The sequence below is a fragment of the Pinus tabuliformis genome, chromosome 4_2 (genome assembly GCF_031772625.1).
Source record: "Pinus tabuliformis cultivar Carrire ecotype Pingquan chromosome 4_2, CPIR1, whole genome shotgun sequence".
In the NCBI taxonomy this organism is placed as follows: Eukaryota; Viridiplantae; Streptophyta; class Pinopsida; order Pinales; family Pinaceae; genus Pinus; species Pinus tabuliformis.
Window position 1 is genome coordinate 313,283,525 of NC_142304.1, and position 13,406 is coordinate 313,296,930.

At 31.9% G+C, this 13,406-nt stretch overlaps 1 long non-coding RNA gene across 1 annotated transcript; it reads left to right on the plus strand.

Annotated features, from left to right (window-relative positions):
* Positions 1-10,883: 10,883 nt before the first annotated feature.
* LOC149169229 (uncharacterized) lies at positions 10,884-12,687 on the plus strand. Its single transcript, XR_016259370.1, has 2 exons — positions 10,884-10,934; positions 11,089-12,687. It is a non-coding gene; the product is annotated as an uncharacterized LOC149169229 (long non-coding RNA).
* Positions 12,688-13,406: the final 719 nt, after the last annotated feature.

The window sequence follows — 13,406 nt, forward strand, 5'->3', positions numbered from 1 at the left end:
CTCAAATTTGTTTAATCTTTCATATACATTGGATCTAGAGGATATGATATAGATCTAAAAGAAACATCACCCAATCACTTAATCACTCTATATATATTAATACAAATTGGCGCATCACTCCTTGCTACTGTACAAGGACTATGCATCACTTCTTTCTCACAGACAAGGCACAATGATGCCTATAAGGTGCACAAAAAGGGGCTATAAACTACGAAAAAACATCATTTTTTTTAATTGTTTCCTAGGGAGCATATTGCTTTAAAAGAGACTCATTTTAACTTAATATTTATAGGATTTTTCATTATTCTTTCCATGCTATGAAAACGAAAAGGAAATCTTGCATTTTAGGACCATCATTTTTCAATCATTTTTAGGCTCTTTTATGGGTTGCATTGGAGTTTTAGGTGTTAATTTTGGACTCTAAACTTGTATTTTGCAATGAATGATGGTTAATTTGAGTTTAGTTATCTCTTTAGTGTTGTTAATTAAGAAAAATAAACCTATTGTTTTGCCCATTAGATACTCTTTTTTTGTCAAGTTGTCTGAATTTGACTTCAAACTTAACTTATGGCTTGAGAAACTGCGACCTAGGGGCATCTAAGCCGTCAAAATCATCTAGGGATTGCACCCAGCCTGGGCCACACTAGCCCTTAACATGAATGGATTTTTTCCAATAGAGTTTTGAATGTGTTTTGAACCAGTGAACTTCATATCACGGAGTGACCTAATAGTTTACTCATCGCCATCTATTCTATGCCCCATGGACTTCATTAGATGCATTTCATTAAAAGGAAAAAAATGCATTTTTGCATTTCCATATTTTAGTTTTTTCTTTGGGTTTGAAAATATTCCTAGCATCACTTGGTCCATTATATATCCTTGAGTAATTAACAACCATTTAAAGGAAAAAACTTAATTTAAATTCTTACACCCTTTTGTTTGTAGCAAACCAACATTGGTTGGGATTTAGGAACTTGGTGTAGATTAGAGAGGAAACTCTCCAAGGCCATCAAAATTGGAACTAGAAGTCACTAGAGAGTGCAAAATACAGTAGTAGCAATGGGAATTTACCAAGAAAGATTCTATAACATAGGATTCAAGCCTGAGGTCACATTGTAGGCACACGAAGTGATATCCTTACTCCATTTATTTTTGGTGTTTGTTGGACTACTACACATGGGGAATCTCTTAGAGGTCTGGTTTTCTACAAACAATCCCTCATTGATGTTTTGGGCTTAGTTTCCCCACCCATGCATGTGATACTAACCCACAACTATTGCACTTGGTGATTCTATTATGAAATCATAGCCATAGTGGCCATTCTTTAGGGAATCCAACCTAGGTGACCGTGGGATCTATAAATTGTCATAGATATTCAAATAGACTACTCATCACAACAAATATAATGAAAATGGACTGTAATTTCAAATATATACTAAGAGAATTAATTTTCCTTAGATTTTTGGATTTATTAGTTGTTATTTTCTTGCTTGTGCGTGCAATAGATAAACTGTGAAAAATAGAGAATAGTGAAATATAAACACACACCAATCACAATGAACACCAAGATATGATATGGGAAAACCCAACTGGAATTTGATGTTTCTCTACTCTCTTTTTCACGAATGGAAATGATGCAAATACAAAGGATAAGGAACCTTTATGGATTTACCTAATACGTATGGCCCATGGTATGTTATAGAACCCATTTTATTCCTATTTTACTAGGCATAACATAGCTTGATAACAAATAAGGGGTTAAATTTAACCCATTTAGTCCTCAACATTTGTTACAATTTGATTCTTCTAGAGTCTTCTTCATAGTCCCCATATGGATAACCTCGTTTCCATCAATAATGGGGATAATTGATCCAGGTGGATATTGGTAGCCACCCACCTATTCCACTTTTCTCAGAACAGAGTTTCCTATCAGTTTCCTATTTTTCAACATAATTTCTTATTTTGGAAATTTTCTATTTTTGGCAGTTTTCAGGTCCTAAACTTTTGGAGTCATTTTTAGGCACTGAACAATTTTTTTTTTTTAAATAGGAAAACTCCAAACAAAGGCTGGTGCTTGTAGTTGAAATTTGTTCTCCTAGGATTTTAACTGGCTATCGTACACACCAAACAAAGATCATATGTCAAAGTTATGACCTTGAGAAGTTGACGTTCTAATTTACCCCATTGGGGCCCATAAGCCTTTTTGAACTTCATCTCCTAGGATTATAGTTTTGGATGTTTAGGGTTTCTAATTGTTTCTTCATGATGAAAATTCATTGAAGCCTCATTATCACATAGTTCAAGAGACGTGTAGCCATCACATCTCTTCTCAGAGATAGGCTACCATCGTTCGAGCTAGTTTGCTTTCTTTTTGCATGTAAACAATTTCAACATTTACATTTATTAATTGAAGTTCAGTTTCATTGTATCTATTTGTTTCTATTTTGAATATGTATTTCATTTCATTCCTTCATAAATTTGTATCACTAATGTGGCATCCTCTTGAATTATGGTGGTCAATCACAATATGTTAACTTCCAAGAAGCATAACTTTTGTTTTTGAACTCTGATTGATGTGATTCTTACACCATTGGGAATGTATTCAAGTGTAGAATATCATCATAGGTGTAACACTTAAGAATAAATTTTTACATCCCCCCCCGCCCCCAACCACCCCCCAAACCCCAAAATGTCATTTAAGGCCTTAAGCTAGGTCCCACCACTAAAATTGATCTTGTAAGTTAATATCTCTAATTTTTCCACCATGAAATAATCAAGATGGATGAAAAAGAATATAATGATCCAACACATATCATACCTCACCATTTTTGGAGGCTATTGGCCCCCAAATTGTTTTATTGAATGAGGTGAGGGAAGTTTTCCTTTATTTTCTCCCTAGAGTACATTTAACCTTACCTAGAAGTTATCCTTGCAACCAAATGTACTAAAGGTCATGATACCCCTATATTATAGTTCTATACCTATTTTATAAAACTATATCCTTTATCAACTCTACCTAATCATATGGAACTAAGTCCTCTATGGAAGGTAGGACCTACTCCTTTTCCTAATATAGTGTAGATGGCTCATAGAATTTTAGATTTTCCACTTTCACTACTGAGTAAATGCACATGTATGGGGGTATACTAAGTCTATAAGCATAATCTACCATATTTTCTAGCATATTGAAGAGATAATATCACATAGCCTTTATTTTCTTACTAATACCTTGTAGCCTCTCTATGTTCAATTGTAACAATACTTTGTCTCCACTCTGAATAACCTCTCTATTTTTGTGTTGATTATGCCTAGCCTTGTATTTTTCTTATGTATTCTTCAACATATCCTATACTTGCAAATGAATCTTCCTTATCTTCTCAACAAATTTTCATGCCCTTAAGGCATCCCTTATGATATCCTTCCTCACTCCTCCTCACTACCCATATGCAATATTTAAAGGTGAAGTTGGAAAATATCCAGAACAAGTCTCTAATGGGGACTTCCTAGTAGATGTTTGAACTAATATTTTATATTAGTTCTATATATGAAGGTTTTAACCCTGTATAAAAATTACTTTCAAATGAATTCTTAAAAATAAAAAATATACAATAGCGAGAACAAAAAATATACACAAATATTTTCGCCGGGAATCCAAAACCAGGAAAACCAGATTGATTTTTCATTATATTCCTTGCAATGTTAAAATACATTATATACATGCCAACTCATTCATAAAACCCCAAATCCATTAACCATAGATTAGAGCATAACCATAGTTCCTTTGACTAGATCTACAAAACCATGGGAAAAATCACCATATGCAAAACCATGTGCAAAACCACGAGTGGGTCCACTCACCATCCTTAGGTCCACCCAACCATCCTTGGATATTCCCAAAAAAAAATGAGTCGTTTCCTTGAACCCCATGCAAGGGGCTTCCACCCCCATCAAGGGGGGGTTGTCGCCCCCTTGCAACCCCCCATTGTGTCTGGCACAATGTAATAGCACCTGTAGCTAGTGATGAAAATAATATAACACATACCCAACAATATATATACCAAATTTTCATACCAAGTATTTGGTTGCTAGTAATTGTAACCCCTCAAAATATGCACCAATTTTTTTTACTACTTCTATTTTCCCATATGTATGTGGATGGAATGCTATAGACCTTTTCAAATGCGTGTCCACATTCTCCCAAAATGTAGTGCAGAATGCACTAAGAAATCTAGTGACCTTATCTAAAATTATGCTCCTTGGTATCCCAAAGTGCACTCAAACATGTCAAAAGAACAAGTTTGTTTCTTCTAATTGATTGATGGTATTTTTATATGCCATGAGAATGTGCATCTTGTTGAACATGCCAATTACCACAAACATGTTGTAATGTCCCTTCCTGGTTGTTGGTAAACCTCCCACAAATTCCATGGAAATTATTTCTTAAGGATGAGTGGATATAGGTAAATGGATGGTATAGACCATATTTCTTGTTACTAGGCTTGTTAGTACATCAAAGCATACATCCTCTTATGAAACTAGCCACATTTGTTTTCATTGTGGGCTAGTGTAAATACCTCCATAAATTGGTTGCTATCTTCTTTACACCAAAGTTCCCTACAACCTTGTAGGTGTGAGCCTCTGTGATTAGTTGTAGTCGCTCACCTTTAGGAACACATAGTTTGTACAACCTATAGAATAACCCATTCTAGAGATGATATTCAATTATTTGATCTCAATTGTCTATGTGATTAAGGCTCTACAACTACTGAAACACCTTCTTGAAGTCCCCATCCTCTATATATGCCTCCCTCTACACATCATTGGTGAAAGGATCCATGTGCATATGGGTTCGCAAAGTTGTGATTTTCGATGTGGTTTGCCTTAAAAACATGGAAACCAACTTATTTGTTCTCCCTTCTTGTACTTTATCACTAAATGAAATTTCTATAAAAAAACACATCTGCTTGTAATGACTGGTCTAACATAACTTAATCTACACCTATAGGTCTATAATGGCTAGTGAACTATGTGGATGATTATCTCCTTTCCCATCATATAGTGTTTCAACTTTTTAACAACTTATACCAGGGCATAGAGCTCCTTGTCATAAGTAGGGTAGTTGAGAACCACCTCATGAAACACTTTGGAATGGTATCATACTGGCCTTCCTCACTATATCAAGAATGCTCCCACAAAATAACCACTTGCATTTGTATCCACTTCAAAGGCCTACTACAAAGTTTAGTTATGCAAGAATCAATGCTTGACTAATTTTCTTCTTTAACTCTTCAAAGGCCTTCTATTAACGCTTCCCCCACTCGAAACTCTTGCCACTTGTTGTTATGTTGTGGAGTGGTGCAACCAATGTTGAAAATGACAAAATGGATTTCCTCAGGTACTATGCTTCCCTATTAAAACTCTTGACTTCAGAAACAATAGTAGGTGCCAACCACTTCATGATGGTATTCATCTTAGAAAGTTCTATCTTGAACCCCCCTTGACCAATCACATAGCTTAAGTACAACAAAGACTATTTTGCAAACTCACATTTCTTGATATTTTTTTAAACTAGATCATCTTTAAAGTCTCTATCACTTGCATCAAATGCGAGATGGTCTTGTGCTAGATACCACAATATACTAGTATATAATCTAAATTAGCAATAACAAATGAACTTAGATATGGGAACAATATCTCATTCATTAATCTCATGAATGTAGTTGGTGCATTACAAAGATCAAATGGCATGACTAACCACTCATACAAACCTCGTCTTGTTTTGAAGGCGATCATCCAAATATATTCTTCTTTGAATCGAACCTGGTGATACCATCATTTTAAATCAAAATTGGTACAATATTTTGCTTATTGTAATTCTTCCAATAGTTCACCAATTCAAGGTATGGAATACCTATTCTTGAGCATAATTTTGTTAAAGACCTTGTATTCAATGCACATTCATGTCCCATCTTTCTTAGGCACAATAATGATGGGTGACCCACATAGTGAGGTACTTGGTCAAATAACACCTTGCTCTACCAGTTGCAGCATTTGCTTCTTCACCTTGTTTGCTTCTAAAATATATTGTTTGTACACCCCAATGTTTGACAATGGGGTTTCCAATGAAAATTGGATCTTGCGCTTCTCTTCCCTCTTAGGTGATATTCCTTGAAGCTCCTAGAACACTAATTAATGGTGAGACCATAAGTAATTTGAGAGTGGAGTTTTCCATAGTTATTCATATCGTCTAAATCTTTCGAATATGAATTGTGTAGAAGTTTTCCTCATCCAACATTTCGGGTGGACACTCCACCCATCATCAAGGACCATAAAGCATACAGATGGTAAGCGTGAGAGTTATCAAACCTGTAAGTATTAAGAGGACGAAGAATGGAATAACAGACACTAGGATAAAAATTATTAAAATAAGATTAAGATTATGAACGATCAAAAGGTGAGGGAAAATAATAAAAGAAAGTGATTAAAATAGATAGTCATAAATAATTAAGATTTTGCTACTATAAAACTATATATAAAACTAAAAAGTTATGTAATGTAATGAATGTTGGGTGGTGTTATTATAATTAGAACTCTACAAATAAAAAGTTTTCCTATAAAAAGGTTTGTGAACATTGCTAGCTATTTTGAAAATTTTAAATATAAAAATTATAATTTTGATTTTATCTTTATTTACTTTTAATATACTTTTATTTATAATTTTAATTTATTTAAATCATGTTAATATTTTAATATTGCTGATAATTACATATCAATTGATTAAGTAAAAGATAATGAAATAATTTGTATAATTCTAAATTCATATATTTATGAATTAATTTATTAAAACATTATAAAACAAAAATATTTACACTTGTAAAATATTTATACTTAAATAAAAATTGAAAATCAACACCATAAATAGCCTAGCCCATGAAAATGATATTTAATAGCTTTAACAAATCATGATTAAAAATCTAAACTTATCATTTTCTCTTATAAATTATTTAAACCTCAAATGGTTCCTATTGAAAAACCAATAAACTTATTCAAAACAACTTACTTTACATTTTTAAATAATAAATATAATAAAAGAACTTCGCTAACACTTTTGTAGATTTTATATCCCAAATGCTTCACTTCATTTTTTTATTATTTTAAAATTTTAATTTTCAAATAATAAATATATCATTAACACTTTTCTATATTTTATATCCCAAATACTTCTCTTAAATTCTTTTATATTTTAAAATTTTGATCAATAAATCATGCATTTATGAAACCTAGAAGTGTTGATAAAGAATTCATACCTACTTTTCTTAATTGGTAATTAAGATATTTATTTATGAAAACCAAAAGTGTTATAAAGAATTCATACCTACTTTTCTTATTGTGTAATTAACATATTTATTTCAAATTTTTTTTATCTTAAAATTGGGATGGTATTAATCATGTATTCATAAAATTTACAATTTTAAGAAAAAATTTCATTTTAAATTAATAATTAAGAATGATGTATTTTAATTTAAAAATATATATATATTTAAATTAAAAAATATATATTAATTATTATAAATAAATTTTAGTTAAATAATTTACTTATAAATTTTTAAACAATGTTATTTATCACAAAATTATTATTCTTTATATTATGAATCACAAAAATTTGAGATCTAAAATTATTATTATCATTAATTTAAATTTTTATATTTTATTATTAATTTATTTTTTAACCATTTCAATTTTTTTAAATTAAATTATTATTATAATAATAATATTAAAAAGAAAAAAAATTAAAAATAATCAAAATAATTATCTTAAAATTTTTTAAATTAAATTATAATAATAATAAAAAAAAAATTAAATTATTATTATTATAATAATATTAAAATAGAAAAAGTTAAGAATCAAAATGATTATCTTAAATTCTTCATTGTACAAATAATTTCAAATGATGAACCTAAGACAAATGATGAACCTAAGATAATCATTTTGATTATTCTTAACATTTTCTCATTTTAGCTCATGGAATATATAGCTGTAAAATGTGTGTTGCTCATCATAATTTCTCTTCATCATCATCATAAATGATGTTAATATTGGGAAGGGCCCCTCTTGGGCTGTCCTAATCCCTACACCTAGAAGCTAGACCTACACCCTTTCTAGTAGTCCTTTACACGCGTGCCAATTAAAATTGTAATGCTACCCTTCAAGGTGGATTGAATAATTCTTTTAATGGTGGGATGGTGTAGACATCAAATCTGACCAGACTGTCTCAGCGGGTCCCCTCGTCCCCAACCCCACACTCTCCATGTTGACGGGGAAACCAGAGAGTTTCCCAAAGTCTGACTCCAACGTTATTATATTGCATTCCCAATTTGTTTTTATCGTTTAACTATTCTCTCTTTTGACCCATTCTTCTTTGGGAATCTTTTATTTTATTTTGTAAAGTATTATTAATGGTCTTATCGTAAAAAGGTATTTTGTCTACTCCTCTGTTTTCAACCACATACATAAAGCTGCTCGCCATTTTTGAAGTGAAATTGGATTCATCCCATGTGACCATGTTCGCCATCAGGGCACCTGGTCAGATTTCAAGCGATCGTTTTCCGTAAGTAAAATGTATTTACTGAGGGCGAGAAAATGCAGCCGTAGAATACGATGCAGCAATCGACGACGATAAAACGTAATGCGAAGAACGTGAAAAAAGAAAGGGCTGCGGACAAATAAATGGGCGCATATGAATTCCTGTCAGAAGAAAAGAAAAAATAATGAAGGGGGAACTGAACTTATCATGATTCTCACATCGTTTTCCTGTGTTTCTCGGGAAAATCCAAACTTACGGAATGACTGAAGACGAGGAGAGTCTATGTGCAATTTATGTATCAAATACAGCCAGAAACAAACAGCAAAAACCAGACGACTACGAAATACGAATGACCAGCAACAACCAGACAATGAAAGAGATGACGACGTTTGTGGTGCCGGAAGTAACACGGCAGGAAATAGCCGGTTTGTTTATGGGCCATAAATGAACGGAGCTGTATATGTTTGTTTGGGTTGCCAAAATCTAACTATGGGCATATAGCTAAAGTAATATTGATATGGTTTAGTTTAATAAGGCAACTTTTTAACTTTGTGTTAATTTATGGGACACGATATTTGGTAAGACCTTTTAATCTAAAAATAGATTTACATTTGTTGAATTTTGCAATGACATTATTCTCTATAACATTATCTTAATATTCCTTGATTTAACTTTCGTTTTGAATGTAAAAATAGATTCAGCCCTCTATAATTATGACACTATTCTTGATAACATCCTAATGTTACATTTGTCGAATTTTGCAATGACATTATTCTCTATAACATTATCTTAATATTCCTTGATTTAACTTTCGTTTTGAATGTAAAAATAGATTCAGCCCTCTATAATTATGACACTATTCTTGATAACATGGTAATGTTTCATATTGATTTAACTTTTAAAATGTGAAAATAGATTCAGCTCCTTGATAAATTCTCACCTATGATTTTGACTTTTTCTTCTGAATTTGGCTACATTATAATGTGTCACTATTTAATTTGCATTTTGAATGTAAAAAGCCATTCAGTGTTGAAGAATTTTATGCAACTTAGATTATATGGATTTCACAATTTAAAATTACAATTTTCCCAACTTTTAATTAAATTTTAGATAATAACAATTATAAAATCTAGGGGAAAATGTTGGAGTAGACTTTTTTAAAGCATTTATTACATATTTAAATTTCTATCAAATTATACCCAATCATATTGAGTTTAGCTGAATTCTTGGACACTATTTTTGGTATCATGTTGATGTTTTATAATATATTTTCATTTTTTATGTAAAAATGGATTTAGTTTGGACAAATTCTCTGATTTATGAATATTTTAATTTGAATTTCACAATTTTTTAAGATTATATAAATTTTACAATCTATAATTACAATTTTCCAATTTCAAATTAAATTTGGAATAATAGCCACCATAAAATCTAATCAGAAAGTGACTCAAACCTACCAAAAAAATACTGAAATAAACATTTTTAAATTCTTTACTAATTTTCAAAATTTCTATCAAATAATAGTCAAACAAGAATATTAAAATTACCTTAGTATCAATAAATACCCCATAGTGACACGGAAAATGATCCTTTTAAAATTAATATTAAAATATTAAATGATACCACATAGTGACAGGGAAAATGATCCTTTTAAGATTAATATTAAAATATTAAAAATGGCTTCAGCTTATTGAAAAAATTCCGTGATATTGAGTTTTGCCTAATTCTAAAACACTAAACACTATCGTTAGTAATATTGTAATGTTACATGATTTATTTTTTATTTAGAATGTAAAAATGGTTTTGATTCTTTGGTTTGAATTCAGTTATATTAAATCAGATATTTTGGTTTGAGTTTGGTTACATTATAATGTTGTATTATTTAATTTGTATTTTGATTGTAAAATTAAATTGGGTTTTTAATTTTTTTTGGAAATTCAGATCATATAAATTTTACAATTTAAAATTACAATTTTCCTAATTTTTAAAAAGTATAGATTTTTAAATTGGGAAAGTGTATTGGGTTCGTAATGATAAGGAGGTTAAATAATGTGATTTTTACAAATATTTTCCAATATATACTTAAATTAAAGATATTGTAGGTGATATGTAAATAAAACCCCATATTTTTAACTAATCAATATAAAATCTATTCAGGAAACAACCCAAACCCAAAACTACCCAGAAAATACCAGAGTAAAACTTTTTAAAACCTTTATTGATTTTCTAAATTTCTATAAAATAAATACCAAAAAAAAATGATAAGTTACATGGCTATAAATAAGTACCCATAGTGACAGGAAAAATGATTCTTTTGCCATCAGGTCAAGTGACCATCAGCAAAATATAGGTGAGTAGAGTACCTAATACAATTAGTAATATGTGATGAATTCGTTGGTGATTCTTTCTTCATAATCTTAGTAATCTTAGTATTGTTCACTACATGCCTGACAGCATCATCCTTATTCGTTCCATTATTTATCTCGTTTGTCTTTATGCCACAGACGGACTCCTTACCTTGTCCATCAAGGTTACTTTTGGTACTGGTCAGAACTGTGCTTGCAGATCCAGCCGATCGTCATAAATCTATGGCAAATAGTAATGCTGGCCATTGCTTTCAGAAATGATAGCCATGGAATAAACCCATCAATGCGTGGATGCTTCCTGATATAACAGACAGATCTAGAAAAGATTTCGCTTTGAGAAATCTTTTTTCAATTCTTGCCTTTTCTGTGTTTTTCTCAGTGCCAAAACAAGTTGCGGCCTGAATCTGTGGCACAGCTTTGCTTGGGCGGGATGGAGATGGAGGAAATGAAGGGGTCGTGTGATCATCGGTATAGTAAATCATAGATCGAGCTTCCTCTAGTATTTTGGAGCAGAAATTGCAATTGGGTTCATGCATTTGCAAGCTTTGGAGCAGAAATTGCAATTGGGTCCATGCATTTGCAAGCTTTGTCTCAGACAAATTATGGTAAAATCTAGGAGTATTGAGTGTTCTATTCATGATTCAAGAAGATCGCCTAACTTGACTTGTTTGCAGATTCATATGATCAGATCTTCAAAGCCCTGCAACATCCTGTTTTCTCTGTTAGCAATGTAGTATAGTATCTGCTCCAAGCTGGTCAGATCTCAGTTGTGATCTACCATGGAAAGTGAAAATATGGAAACTGTCTGCGGCTGCCTACGAGATGATATTATCGTCGATGGCGACGATAATATAAAGTTTGGCGCTATCCTCCCTGAGCTTTTTTTACCCAAAACCTTCCAACCCTCTCCCAAACCCATATCATTCACTCATGCAAATATTGGATCTGAAATCGCCCTCGCCATGGGCTTAAAATCCCATTTAACCCTTACGCAGATCGAAGTTCCTCATGACTGATCCGCAACCTAGCGTTCGTTTCCCATCACCCCCAATCTGAGCCTTTCTTGACCTTGTAAGACCTTTTCTTGACCTTGTAAGACCAGCCACCGAATCCCGGGAACAGCTGCATGTTAAGACTCCTCGCCCAACTCTACTATAAGTTATTGGCCATAGGACTGGCAATGAGGTCGCTCAACTCCCGATCAATCTTCTTCTAATTAGTCTATCCCTCCTGAGCTATTTACAGTTGAGTTTCAAGTTCTGTTAAGTCTTCTCTCTACTTGGAAGTTTGGGTATCAGCGTGCATGTCGATGGTAGCAATTTTTAGGTCTTCCAGATTCATCAGTTTCTGTGATTTCCTGAACAGGATTACAAGATATGCATGGAGGTCCCAATCTTTTCCCTTAGGGGTTGGCTGATTCCAGTTGAGCGTTTCACTCTTTGAAAAATTGGAGGAGTTTCATATTTAATATCGGGACAGTTTAATTGGTAATTGTTTTGTTATAAAGTATTGTGTAAATTATCATATTTAAAGATCAAATCTACGTGGGTCAAACAAAAAAGCGTAGTATTTGTTATATACTGATAAATTCTGCAGGAAATCCATACCTATGGGGGTTTGGGGGCACAGGCTATATCCTGTTTAGGCAGGATTAGTTCTGAATTGTACTCTTTTGTATCTATATGAATGTTAAAGCGATTTCCAGGAAGCACTGGACATCAACTGTTCTGTTTTGTACATCTCACTGTAATCTGTATGCAAAGGCTGTTCGTTACTGCTCTTACTGTATTGCAGTCAATTTACTCAGTATTTTTGGATGATAATTAATGCCGAAAAAAATTGAATTCAGTTAAATTTGACGGTGTAAATATATGAATGACATCCTGATGAAATGCATGGTTCACAATTTCAAACTGGTAGATTTGAGGCTGTACATATTTTTAAAACCATTTATATTTGGTATAAATGTAAGCATTCATGATCATATGCATGGCTTTACATTTCTAACTGGTATACTGAATGTAATTATAAACATCCAGTATTGACAGCAGGATCGGTTCTCTATGTAGGGAGGTGAGTGAACACACAAGCACGTGACATGTGAAAATGCAAACAAAGCAACCAAGAGAATATTGACACGTAAAATTTCAAGGAAGCTGGGATGGGTTATATATATATATTAATTAATTAATTAATTAATTAATTAATTAAAGTAAGAGATCAAAGTGCTTTTTTCATAATAAAGTTAAAATATACCAAATAGTTACTGATGATGAAGGGATGGAAAGGGATTATTTATATATATTTTTTAAAAGAAAAGTATTTTAGAGATAACAGTCAGAAAGATTAATAGTGTTATTAATTTTATTTATTTATTTATTTATTTTGTTTGTTTTTGTTAATTTTGATAGATTGTAAATATTTAAAATAGGAGAAATATGAAGAGTTAGAATACG